Raw genomic sequence first — 14965 nt, forward strand, 5'->3', positions numbered from 1 at the left:
GTAGCCACACTTTTGATTCTCGTTCCATATTCAATAACTTTAAAAATTATATATTCGAAAATATCTATGTAACTTCTTTTTTAAATAAATATTTAATCATTATTATGTTTCCACAGAAATTAAGATTTTAAAAAATTTCTACATATGAATTTTATGAAAATAATTGAATTCTTGTGACGATTTTTAATAAAATATTTTAATAAAAATAAATAAAAAATAAAAAAAAAAATAAAAATAAATATTTTAATAAAATTAAATTCCTACGAAGAATTACACTAAAATTTTTGAAAATAATTAAATTCTTTCAAGAGATTTAATGAAAAATATTTCCAGGATATTTAATAAATTCTAATAATAAATTAAAGCAAATTTTTTTTAAACAAATTGAAATTCTGCGATGAGTTTTATTATTTATAAAAATAAATTGAATTCTTAAAGAGAATTTTACTATTTATGAAAATAATTTAATTATTGGGAAAAAATTTATGAAAAATTTGTAGATATTTCAATTCGTGTGAAATTTTTATTATTTACATAAAAAAGTAATTAAATTTCTGCAATTTTATTACTTTTGATAATAATTGAATTTCTAGGATAATTTTTATTATTTATGAAAAAGAATTAATTATTTTCAAAATTTTATGAAAATTTATGAAAATAACTGAATTTTGTAGAAGAATTTTTTTAATTATAAAGATAATTGAATAATTGAATGTTTCTTAAAATTCAATTTTGACGAATTTTAATAAAATTTTTACGAATAATTACTTTTTTCGAGGAATTCCATTCAAATTCTATTAAAAATAATTAAAATTGTGTGATGAATTGTATTATTTCGTCAAAATAATTTTAAAATTTATTAAATTAATTAAATTTCTATGAAGAATTTTATTACAATACTTTAAAAATAATTGAATTCCTAAGAAGAATTTCATCATTCTTTCAACATATTCAATTAAAAATATTTCGAGGATATTTAATAAATTCCAATAATAAATTAAAACAAATTTTTTTTAAATAATTGAATTTCTGCAAAGAATTTTAATAAAATTTTTACGAATAATTAAGAAATAATTGAAATTTTGCATAGAATTTCTTTAAAATTTTTTTAATTAATTGATTTTTAGAGAAAAATTTTATTATTTTTAAAAAATAATTAAATTTTATCGAGAATTTAAAAAAAAAAATGTTGAACATAATTAAATATCTGGGAATAATTTTATTATTTCTTAAGATAATTGAAATACTGCAAAGAATTTTATTACTTTTGGAAATAATTGAATTATTGCGAGGAAATTTATGAAAATTTTTAAAATAATTGTATTCCCTCGAAATTCTTACTATTTATGAAAATAAATAACTATTTTAAAATTTTTATCAAAATTTATCAAAATAATTAAATTTTGAAGAAGAATTTTATTATTTATAAAGATAATTGAATAATTGAATGTTTTTTAAAATATTGAGAGCGATGAGTTTTATTATTTTTAAAAATAAATTGAATTCCTAAAGAAAATTTTACTATTTATAAAAATAATTTAATTATTGCGAAGAAATTTATGAAAAATTTATAAATATTTGAATTCGTGGGAAATTTTTATTATTTATATAAAAAAATAATTAAATTTTTTAGAAGAATTTTATTACAATTATATTCGAAATAATTGAAATTTTGACTAGAATTTCATTAAAAATTTCTAAAAATAATTGATTTTTGGAGAAGAATTTTAAAATTATTTAAAATTGAATTGCAAACAAATGAATTTGAAAATTTTCAAAGAACTTTTTTAAAAATTATTAAAAATAATGGATTTATTAAAGAATTTTAGTTAAAAATACTAAAAAAAAATTTAATTTTGGAGAAATTACAAATTATTGCAGAAACTCAATTATTTTCAAGAATAATAAAATTCTTCGCTGAAATTCGATTATGTTCAAGAATAATCAAATTGTCAAAGAATTTTTTCTAAAATTATTCAAAATAATTTATTTAAAGAAGAATTTTAGTTAAAAATTTTTCAGGTCAGGAAAATCGGGGAAAAATAAAATAAAATTTTTTGTCACAATCCTGTTAAATTGACAACTTTAGCTATTCTCCAAGTTTTTATAAAAAAGGAAAAGTTTTTTTATGCACGAGAACTATGTCCTTAATTCCATTTGCATAAAATTCTTCTCTTCTAATTCTCCTCTTTGCAAGTTTCCTTCATCCTTTGTATACAGAAATTCAGCAACTTGCGAAACTCTTCTTATTTTCTCTAAATTCTGTCTCCTCTCGCATCTCACTTAATGTTTAATGTTTCAAATTCTGCTGCAGTACTACGTGATGTCTTTAGCAGAAGCGAGTATTTTTATTTTTTAATATTATTATTAATATTATAAATTTTCTCACATATTCCACTGATGCATATAATTTCTCGAGATACGCGCAGATAAGAATTACCGTGCAAAATGTAAACATAAAATTTCGATGGTGAATGTGAGGCGTGGCGATTCGCGAATACCTGTATCAACATTATTTTCTGTCTGTATAGTTCAGTACACAGATAAAGTAAATTCATATATTATACGTATACACACATTTATATGTCTCTTGTGATTTCTTGCGATTTCTTGGTTTTCTTTATTTTATTTTATTTTTTTTTTTCATTTTTTATGTTTCGTAAATTTACAAATATTTTCGTGAAAACTCCCTCGAAATCTGCTGACAATACAAATGTAGATACAAAAAGGGAGATGAAAGCTAGACAAGAATATACATATATATGTACGAAATGAGAAAAGTCAGATAGAGATGAGAAAAGAGCTAGAGAAAGGAGAATAGTGGTGGTTACAATGGCGTAACCTTGACCACAATCGGCCTTTGCCCTCAAAATATAATCTTTATCTTTGTTTTGATTATTAGGAAAAATTTTTTTAGTCTTAAATTTTGTTAGTAATAAATTAACTTCCAAATATAAGTTTATGAGGATTAGCTTCAATTAACTTATCCTTAACTAAAATAAATTTTTTTTATATACAAATTTTAAGAATTTTACGAATATATTTATGCGAAATGCAGGCTCGATAATAAAAAAATGCGTACTCGATAATTAATTTCAAAAAAAGTAGCAATAAGTAGCCGAAAGACAGAAAAAAAGTAGTAAAAAACTAGCTATCGAAAAATTAAACTTGACGACTAAATTTTTTTATAATTTCTTAATATTACATTCAAAAAAAAAAAATAATTTTTTAAAATAAATATTTAAATTCTTTCAAAATTCAATAATTTTTTTTTCTTGAAATTTATAAATAAAATTATTCAAAACTTTAATCATTTTATTTTATTCAATTCTAAATAAATTTTTATTAGAATGTTCTACGAGAATACAATTATTTAAATACAAAAATAAATAATTTATTGAATAGTTGAATATTTTTAAAATTTGAATTCGTATAAAGAACTTTATCACCATTTTTTTTAAAATAATTGAGTTTTGTACAAAAAATTGAATTAAAATTTTTAATAATAATTAAATTCATTCAAGAAATGTAATTAAAAATGAATTGATAATAATTATCACCCTCTAAATAACAAATTATATCAAATTTTTTTTTAATTTTTGAATTTTTTCGAAGAATTTTATTCAAATTTTTAAGAATAATTGCGTTTTTAGAGGAATTAATTTAAAAAATTATATTAAAAATAATTGAATTTTTATAACTGAACTTTAATAAAGTTTTTTTAAATAATTGCATTCTTGAGAAGAATTTAAAAAAAAATCTTTTTAAAGGAATAATTTCTATCAAAAAATTTTATGAAAATTGTGTTTTAAATTGAATTTCTTTAAAAATTATATATTGTTTATGAAAATAATTGAATTCTTTCAAAAAATTTTATTAAAATTATATTGAAAACAATTCATTATTATAAAGAATTTCATTAAAATTTTTTTAAATAATTGAATTTTTTCAAAGAATTTTATTAAAATTTTTAAGAATAGTTGGATTTTTTCGCGCAATTCATTAAAAATTGTATTATAAAATAATTGAAATCATGCGATGAGTTTTAATATTAATAAAAGTAATTGAATTCTTTAAAACGATTCAATTATTTTCAAAAAATTTAAGAAAAGTTTTCTTAAGAATTCAATTATTTTCTCAAATAATGAAAAATCTTTGGTATAATTCAATTATTTTCAATATCTACTATTTCAATCAAATTTCACGAAAGAATTCAATTATTTATAAAAAAAAATTCAATTATGTTTATAAATAATAAAACTCTTTTCAGGAATTCAATTATTTTTATAAATAATGAAACTTAACGCAGCATTTCAATTGTTTATAAAATAATAATAATTAAATGTTTCCTTGGAAAATAATTGAATTTTTTTAAAGAAATTTTTTAAAATTTGTGAAAATAATTAAATTCTTTGGAGGAATTTAAAAAAAATTGTGTCGAAAATAATTGCATTGTGTCAAATATTATTATTAAAGCTTTTGAATAAAATTGAATTGATTCGAAGAATTTTCGAGGAATTCAATTACATTTATATAGAAATTAATTGAATTATTTCAAACAATGCTATCAACATTTCTGAAAATAATTGAATTGTTTCGAAGAATTTTATTAAAATTAAGAAAAATAATTGAATTCCTTGAGGAAAATTTTATATTATTTATGAAAGTAATTGAATTCTTGAGAAGTTTATTAAAATTTGCGAACACAATTAATTTCTTTCGAGGAATTTTGTTATTTACTAAAATAATTGATTTCTGGACAAAAAAAATTTGTTAATATTGTTCAAAATAATTGAATTATATTGAAGAATTTTAATAAAATTTGTGAGAATAATTGAATTTTTTCCAGGAATTTAATAAAAATTTTATTGAAAATTATTGAATTCTGGCGTAAAAATTTGGGTAATATTTTTGATAATAATTGAATTTCGGAAAAGAATTTTATTATTTACAAAAATAATTGATTATTGTTAATATTAAAAAAAATAATTGTTTCGTGAGCAAAATTTTATTATTTATAAAAAAAAATTGAATTCTTGCGATGAATTTTATGAAAATCTATTTAAATAATTAATTTTTTTCGAAAAATATTAGGAAAATTCTGTTTTAAATAATTGAATTCCTGTGAAATTTTTTTTATTTATGAAAATAATTGAATGTTTGCGAAGAATTTTATTAAATTTATAAACATTTTTTTTTTTTGAAATTATTCAATTCTTTTGGGAAATTTTTTATTAAAATAGTAGAAATTACAAATCATTGAATTTGGAAAAATTTGTGAAAATAATAATTGAATCGTTTTAAAGAATTTTATTAAAATTTTTTGAATTTTTGCCATTGACTTTATTAAAATTTTGTTTAATAATTTGGTTATTTCAACTGTTAACAAATTGAAAGTAGTGTAAATTCTCAAACATGGAAAAAAGTAGCTTTTAGGGAAACAAATAAAAAAAAGCATCCAAATAGTAGGAAATCGAAAAGAAAAGTAGTAAATAGTAGGTTTTAGTAGATGAGTGCAAGGCCTGGAAATTAAAATTTGAGAAAGAAAATTTTGAAATTAATTGGTAAAAACTGAAAAAAGTTTTTATTTTTGTATTGAAGAGAGAAATTTTATTAAATTAATATTCTGAAAGTTATTATAGAGAAAATAGTTTAGAATTAAAAACCGAGAAAACTATGTTTTGAAACTATTTTTAGAAACTATTAATATAAATTTAACATCGCACGAAGAACAATTTTTAACCCTTTGAAGGCAAAAGCATCTTTACGCCACTGTTGGCTTTAAAGAGAGCCAAGAGAGAGAAAGAGAGAGAGAGAGAGAGTACAATCTACGAGTATGAGAGAAAAAGAGATATGCATTTTATGTGTGAGAGAGAGAGAAACCAGAATGAAAAGAGTGGGAGAGAGAGAGGCGAGCCTCACCTCCCGAGAGACTTCCAGTCTTCTCGAATATATTGCCGGGACTGGTGAGCGGCGAGTTTCTTTATAACAATAATTAATTTCAATTCGCATTCCAATCTCGAGTTTTTTTTTATTTTGAAATTTTGCAAAATAAAAAATTGTCATGTTACCACTGAATTTTTATCGACTTTTCTCAATCGACTTTGGAAATTATTCCACTGCCGATCCCTAACTGGAATATATACAAGATAATGACGACGACTCAAGAATTTTATTCTCTGGGATAATTGTGCTTCTATGAAATTAAAGTATTACACCCAGTCATTTTTAGTGACATTTAGTGGCATTTAGTGACAATTTTTGAAAAATTCATCCTTTGTGTAAAAAAACTTTGGAACGTAGAGAAATAAATTTCTTATTCGTTTTAGTGGCGGAATTTTGAAACTGGCACACGTGACAACTGTTTTGAAAAATGTGCGACAATAAAATGGAATTGAAAATTGAAATTCGAAATTGAAAATCCAAATTCAAAATTAAAAATAGAAATTCAAAATTGAAATTCAAAATTGAAATAGAAGACAGAAGATGAAGAAAAAGAATTCAATGTTTGAAAATAAAAAATTAATTTAAGGATAAAAAAAGTTTATCAGTAGTGAAAAAGTGGAACTTACAAAATGAAATTAAATTTGAAAAATTGAAAACCAGTGACCCGAGGAATATAAAGTGCATGAAGCCTATGCATGAATATACACAGAGTATTTATGCACTTTAATATAAGTACATACCTCTTGGCTCTCCCATATACACAAAGTCTCGCACATTATTAATACAACGGCCCTCGAATAGTCTCGAGTCGCTTTCACCTGCTACAAAACGGAAAACAATCTTGTATTGTCTATTATTCACTGTGAATAAAACTAGGAAACATTCAATATTTGGTCAAGAAACGAATATTCTCTCAAATTAATTAAATTCCTTAATTAACAATAATAATAATAATAAGCTTCAATTATTAAATAATAATAATAATAATAATAAAAATATTAATAAATATAAAATTAATAAAAATATTAAATTGGTAAATTAATCCATTTTTTCAAATTATATTCTAAATACACGAAGAACTTTCAAATACTTTATTATTCTCTTGGAACAATTTTCACTCGAAATTATGTAAAAATAATTTTTGTGTTAATTGATAAAATAAATATTTGCAGCTAATTGAAAAATAAAACAAAATGTCAATTTTTTTGTTCACCCAATGAAAAAAAAAAGTGAGAAACATTATTCAGTAATGAAGCCGGAATTAAACGTTTAAATGAACGGAAATTTCAACATCAAAATCAAATTTCACGTGTTGAAGCAGAGAAAGAGTGTCGAGTTTCGTTTTTTAATGAAACGAGAAACGGTGATTTCCCGTTGATTGAAGTGGAGTTGACAAAAAAGAAAAAAAAACATTGAGTGGAAAAGGAAATTGTGTTTAAATAACTGTTTTTGATTTGAAAGAATTTGTTAAAAAAAGGAAAATGAGTTGTTAGTGAAAAAGTTTGGACAGTTTTGATAAACTTCGGACCGAAAGAGTGGGAGAAAGAGGAAGAATAACAAATATAAAAGTTAAGGGGGTGAAAAAAAGCCGGCAAACTGGATGCTACGGACGGTGCCTCTCTTCCCCCTCCCCCACCAGACATCACTGTCACTCAGGATGACCGGTGAGACGAAAATTGCTTTACCTTTCCTCTGTTGTTTTTTTCTTTTTTTCTTTTTTTCGTTTTTTTCCAACAAGTTTTTGCATAATTCCCTTTTATAGAGTAAAATTATTATTTCAAGAGTATTCGAGGAAAATTGAATCAAGAGTTTTTATTAAGTTGGTGAATTTTCCGCTTGGGTAAAATTGCTCTCTGTCTCTCTCTCTCTCTCTCTCTCTCTCTCTCTCTCTCTCTCTCTCTCTCTCTCTCTCTCTATCTGGGAAACTTGTTTTGCGAGGAAAATTATTTAGTCTAATTGAGAAATTTTGTAACATGTTTTTGACATTGTTTACGCGTGAATACGATTGAGAAGTTTTTAAAGTTAACTATTTTTTAAAAATAATTTCGAATTGTTTTTAATTTAATTTGAGAATAGAATTTTTCTAATGATTCGTTTTAGTTCTACGGGAATAAAATTTGTGATTTATTGTATTTAATTTGATTTTTGATTTATTTTCATACAGGCAAAACTATTGTCCAAAAAAAAAACCAAAATAGTTTGTCCAATAAAAAAAAATCTTTGCTAAATAATTACAGTGTTGCTACAAAAATTGAATTTTATTTTCTCAGGATTTTTAAAATTCTTTTTGATATTCTGACTTTTTGGACTTTTTTCGACTATTTTAAAAAACTGCGACTTTTTTCGACTTTTTTTCAAAAATTGCGACTTTATCGACTTTTATTCCAAGTTTTTCCACAAAAACACAATTTTTTATATAAAATGCAATTTATTTCGATTTTTGTAGTGTAAAAAGTATAACTATAGATGAATCTTTCCAAAAATTATTTTTGAATAATTTTTCTAATTAAATTTTTGAAATATACAGTTAAAAAATATTTCAATTGAAGAAAAATGTAATATTTATAGAATTTTTTTCTTGTGTAAGTTTTTAAAATTCAATTATTTCAAATAATTTCAATTACATATTTCCGAAAATTAAAAGTATAGACAATAATCTTTCAAAAATTATTTTTGAATGATTTTTATAATTAAATTTTTGAAATATTTAATTAAAAAAATTTTCAATAATTGAAATTTTGCAAAATTTAACTGAAAATAATTGATTTTTTTCAAGTAGGTATTTTATTATAATTTTTGAAAATCAATTTTTCAGGAGTTTTCAATTGAAAATTTTGAAAATAATTGAATTCTCAAAAATTTCAATGGAAAATCTTCAAGTGTAAATTTATAAATATGAAAATTAATGAAATTAGTGAAAATTAGCTTCTAAAAATTATATTAAAATATTTTTGTAAAAAGTTTTTTTTATTAAAATTCAACAAAAAATTAGTTTATTTTAAATTGTAAAAAAAATCTTCGCGGAAATTCAATTGTGTTCAAAATTTTAAAGAAATTTCAATTATGTTTATAAATAAGAAAATTCTTTTTCGAAATTCAATTATTTTTAAAAATTTTAATAAAATTCTTGGCAAATTTTCAAAAATTTCTAATTTTCAATTTTTTTTCAATTATTTCAAAAAACATTTTCTCAAAAATTTTAAAAAGTCTAAAAAAGTAAATTTAAAAAAATTTTAATTTCTTTTGTTCGAAGATAATTATCTTCGAACAAAAGAAATTGAAATTTTTTTAAATTGTTCAAAGATTATCTTCGGACAAAAGTAAATCTAATAAAAATGAATTTTTAACAATTATAATGAAACAATTACAAGTTTTTTTTAAAATTATTGCAATGTAATTTTACGAAAATAATTGAATTTCTTCAAAGAATTTTTGTACAATTTAAAAGAAACTAATTTTTTTGTTGAATTTTATTTAAAAAATGTTGATGTTCATTTTTAAAATTAAAATTCTTCATAAAGATTTGATTATTTTTTTTTATTTTTCAAAAATTCAATTCTTGTGAGAAGATTTTACCAAATTTCAATTATTTACAAATTTTTCAATTGTGTAAATTAAAAACCTGGAAACTTTCAAAAATTATTTAAAAAGTATATTTATAAAATTAATTTGAAGAATTTCTTTATTATAATTTTTTTAAAATCAGTTACATTTAACATTTTTGATTAAATATTTTCAGTAATTCATCTTAATGACTTTTATAAAAAAGAACCATAAACATTTACAGTTATAATTCTTGTGGAAAATTGAATTTTTGTATAAAAATTACGTTTAATTTAATTATAAAGAATTAAAGATATTTATCTTTAATTCAAACATATTTTTTTGATTGGCTACTTATTTTTTGGATTAAAAAAATTTTCTCTCAGTGTACAATTTAAAATATCGTCGAAATATGAAAATAACGTTTAGCTATATTATACACGTATATGAAAGGAATGAAAGTTTCATCTTTTAAATGGTCTGAAATATCATCGATCATTTCCTTTCAAGGACAATGTCTGGTCCACAAAGCCTGCATATATATACACCAACTATTGCTTTTCATTTGACGTAAAAGTCCTCTTTGATATAAAGACATGTTTTCATGGAACAAAACTGCTAAAAAAAAAAAAATTGGTAATTTTTTCTGGAAAATTTATCTTCTTTTGTATTTTTGTTTCATCTATCTATTGATTAACATATTCAGAGAAATTCCGTTTTTCGTTTTTATCTATTTTTTTGTATGAAACTTTTCCATATGACTCATAATAATTAGAAATAATAATAATTAGAATATTATTCTAAATACGGATATTATTTAGAAACTCTTTTGCATTCCTTCATAATGCATTTTACAACTTTTAACACTTTCTTACATTGTCGTTATTGAATGGAAAGTTGCTTTCATTTCAGTAATAGTTCGCAACTTGAATGTTAATTTATTTATCGTGAAATTTGATATTTATAAATCTTTTATTGGAAATTTGGATAATTAATTTCTCAACTTTCTTGAATGTATCAAATTAATACTAATGTGTATCAATTTGATACCAAAATGTGTACAGGGTTGTGAAAGGTATAAGGAAAGTTGAGGAATTTAGGGAAAAGTCAGGAATTTTTATTATGTACTGGAAAAAAATTAAATTTTTAGAATTCATAAGAAAATTCGGAATTTATGTGTGTGCAAAGTTTTCTTTTTAACTCAACAATAAACAGCAATTCCTCGCGTGAAAATTATTAGAAAAAAAAATGAGAAGCAGCTCTTTAAAAAGTTTATCACACAAAGTATATGTTTAACGGCTTTTTATAATACAGAAGTTCTATTTGCTGCTTATGAAAGGATAGAAAGAACCCTTCGTAATTTTACAAATAATGGATCATTCCCTTATCGCGCGTGTCAAGCATACGGTCAAAAACCATTGAGAGAGTTCTTAAGCGAAACAATCGAGGTATTACACGCGTTGTAAAAAAAAGGACCAACACACACACACAAACAGCCCCTTGTTTACACAACAGACGGCACATTCGACAACCCCCATCATTTCGCCTTTAATAATATTAAAAGTCCTCCATTACCGGTTCTAGTAAATAAAGGATCGTATGTCGTTTCGTTTAGGCATATTTTATGCATTATAATCTTTGCAAAAATTCCCAACGCCAAGCTGTAAAGCTTAATTTTTAATATAAGAGCCAAAAAAAGGCCGTTCGCTCTCTTAAAAATGCAAAACCTTAACTTTTTAAATCTGTTTCTATATAAAATCTTTTCCTTCCTCAGGAGTTGCCAGAAAGAAAAAGATTTAGAACTAACTTTTCCCTGATTTCCAAACAAAATTTTTACTTTTTGCCTTGACCCTAAAGAATATTCTGATTCACACTAAAAATTATACACAAGAAAATGTTACTAATACGTTTATTTGCACTGAGAAAAAAAATTTTTGCCCAATAGTGCCAATGCTATTGAATTAAATTTTTTTGAAGCAATAATTTCTGTATTGAATTAAAAAAATATATATTAAAATATAATAATTCATAATTTAAAACTAGAAACATACTGTCACTTTAAATTGGCTAATAGTTGAAATAAAAAAAATTGTAATAAAATTTTTTAAAATGATTCAATTATTTTCAAAAACTTCTCAAAAATCAATCTTTTCAATATTTATACAATTTTAATAAAATTTCACAAAAGATTTTTGATAAAATTCTTCGCAAACATTCAATTTTTTTTATAAGTATAATAAAATTTTCTCAGGAATTGAATTATTTAAAATATTACATAAAATTTTTCGGAAAAAATCAATTTAAAAACTTTTTATAAAATTCTACAGCAATAATTCAATTATTTTCATAAGCAATAACATTTTTCACGACAATTCAATTATTTATAAAAATTTAAATAAAATTCCAGTCAAGTACTACAATTATTTTCGTATAAATATGCTTCTCGAAAATTCAATTATCTACTTTTAAAAATTTTAAACAATTATTCAATTATTTTCCGAAATAATAAAATTTTTCACGAGAATTCAATTTTTTAAAAAGATTTAAATAAAATTCTTCTCAAAAATTCAATTATTTTTTTTAAAAATTGATAAATTCTTTCTTCAAATCTTCACAATTATTCAATTATTTCCCTAAATAATAGAATTTTCACGAGAATTCAATTATTTAAAAAAAAATTAAATAAATTGCTTCTGAGAAATTCAATTATTTTTTTTTTAAATTGATTAATTCTTAAATTATTTTTTTAATTCTTCAAAATTATTCAATTATTTGTTCAAATAATGGAGATAATTAAATTTTTCACAAGAATTCAATTTTTTAAAAATATTTAAACAAAATTCTTCTCAAAAATTCAATTATTTTTCCAAAAAATTGATAATTTCTTTCTTCAAATCTTCACAATTATTCAATTATTATTTTCCTAAATAATAAAATTTTTCACGAGAATTCAATTATTTAAAAAAAAATGAAATAAAATGCTTCTGAGAAATTTAATTATTTTTTTAAAAAATTGATTAATTCTTAAATTCTTCCTTTAATTCTTCAAAATTATTCAATTATTTTTCAAAAAAATTAATAATTTCTTTCTTCAAGTCTTCACAATTATTCATTTATTTTCCTAAATAATAAAATTTTTTCCGAAAATTCAATTTTAGTATTCAATTATAATCTAAAGTTTTAAGTGAAATTCATTTTTAAATCAATTTTTATTAGAAAATTCTACTAGAACTCAATCATTTAAATAAAAAAAATAATTTACTGAAGAATTGTATTCACATAAAGAATTGTATCAACAAATTTTTAAATAATTGAATTCTTTCCACGAATTTTAATATAAAAGTCTTAAGAATTTAAATTAAATTAAAACTTTTTAACACTTTTCGAAGAATTCCATAAAAATTGTATTAAAAATAATTGAAATTCAGCGTTGAGTTTTATTATTTATGAAAATTATTGAATTCATAAAAAAAATTTTATTTACGAAAATAATTAAATCGCTGTAAAAATTTAATTATTTTAATGAAAATAATTTAATTGTTTAGAAGAAATTTATAAAAAAAAAAATTACTAAATTATTGAATTCCTGTGAAATTTTTATTATTTTATAAAAATAATTAAAAGTTGGCGTGGAATTTTATTAAAATTTTGTTTAAATAATTGAATTCTTTTGGAAAAAAAATTATTAAAATAGTAAATATTAAAAATTATTGAATAAAGGAAAATTTTTGAAAACAATTGAAATTTTGTCAAGAATATTTTCAAAATGTTTTTGTAAATAATTGAATTCTTGTAACGAATTTTTTTACATTTTTCCAAATAATTGAATTTCGGTGAAAAATGTTATTATTTAGGCGAAAATATAATTGAATTCTTGCGAAGGATTTTAATAAAATTTTTGTAAATATTTGAATTTTTTAAAGAATTTTTTTTTAATAATTTAAAGGATTAATTTAATTATGTTGACTAATTTAATTAAAATGGTTGAATGGAAATAATTGAATTCTTTTGGAAAATTTGATTAAAATATAGTAGATATTGCAAATCATTAAATTATGTGGAAATTTTTTTCTAATAATTGAAATTTTGCCTTTGAATTTTATTAAGATTTTTGAAAATAATTGAATTTCGGAGAAGAATTTTATTATTTCTAAAAATAATTGAAATTTTGACAGGAATTTAAAAAAAAAATTTTAAACATAATTGAATTTCTGCGAAGAATTTTATTACTTTTGAAAATAATTGAATTTCTGCAATTATTTGTAACTTTTGCAATTTCTCTAAAATTCTCCAAATTATATCGTACAGTTTACGAACTTTTCGTTCTTTTTCTATTAAATTACGGACTTTAAGGACCTTTTTTTTTTTTAAAAAAAACTGACTTTTACGGACTTCTACTGGATTTACGGACCTAGTTCGAACCCTGAATCGGTTATTTGAATGAAATAAATTTTTTTCCAGTGTTATTATCACTATCCACTCTTATTTTAAGCATGAGTTTGCATTTAAGTGCAGAATAACCACGAGGAAAATTGCAAGTGTGTGCGAATGTGTGCACAGTGTCACTAATACCAAGGGATTGTCATCTCCTGCGTATATGTACCTACGCGTGATTTTCCTTTTGCGAGGTCGCGAGATAAAACTGCTCCTGGTTCATTTCAACGATAGGAAATCGATAAATTACGACGTGTACACGATCAGGAAAATGAGTTATACTTAGACAGTCAGGGTATATAGTGATGACGAAGCCAAAGAGAAAATGTGTCCCAGAATGTCCACTGATCCGACGAGATTGTCCTTCCGGAAATTTCATCCCAGAATAATCAATTGAAAAGCATACCTCTTAAGATCAGCTTTGTGTACACAATATATACAACACATAAGCAGATCTTCATATTTTTATGTTTATTTATTTATTATTATTTTATCCATCCAATTTGAATTTTAATATACAGAAATAAGAAAATAAAGTTTGCAGTTTGTCAATTTATAAGATAAGTCTCGTATAAATTTAGCCCGCATAGAAAAACAGGTTCTCTCTGATCGTGGGAAAGTGAAAAAAATTATATAGTGTATCTATAAAAATATTCAGATCTTGTAATTTCACTTAAAAGACTCTAACCTTTCTACAAGTATGGTTTCATATATAATTGCACAACGAAAACCGTCTATTAATCAAATAAACCAGCGCAGCGGCGAATCAATCCCTCTCTTGGGATGATTTTAATTCCTTTGTCTGCAAACCCCAATATTTAATCTCTGCGCGCACTCTTAGGGGTTCCGTCAAGTCTCACACATTAGTCATTTGTAGCGCGCTGAAACTAGCAGTCGCAACCAGCAGCCACCCATAGGCGTCCACCGCTCATATTTCAAGCATTTGCCCCTCCACTTAAAATAGCTAAAAAAGTACAATAAACATACGACAAACCTTTTGAAAATTACACAGGGTATATCCCTGAGTAAAAAAAAATAATAA

General features: G+C 22.2%; 1 protein-coding gene across 7 annotated transcripts in view; it reads left to right on the top strand.

The window, feature by feature from the left end:
* Positions 1-14965, top strand: part of LOC122509187 (rap guanine nucleotide exchange factor 6-like) — a 256566-nt gene that overhangs the window by 72081 nt on the left and 169520 nt on the right. The window contains exon 1 of one of the 7 annotated variants that reach the window (XM_043623563.1): positions 7107-7610. The exons of the other annotated variants lie outside the window; for them this stretch is intronic. The gene's annotated coding sequence lies outside the window, so the exon portion shown is untranslated. Of the gene's footprint in view, positions 1-7106; positions 7611-14965 lie in introns of those variants that run through there. 7 annotated transcript variants of the gene reach the window in all.

The sequence above is a fragment of the Leptopilina heterotoma genome, unplaced genomic scaffold, assembly GCF_015476425.1.
Source record: "Leptopilina heterotoma isolate Lh14 unplaced genomic scaffold, ASM1547642v1 Lhet_0, whole genome shotgun sequence".
In the NCBI taxonomy this organism is placed as follows: Eukaryota; Metazoa; Arthropoda; class Insecta; order Hymenoptera; family Figitidae; genus Leptopilina; species Leptopilina heterotoma.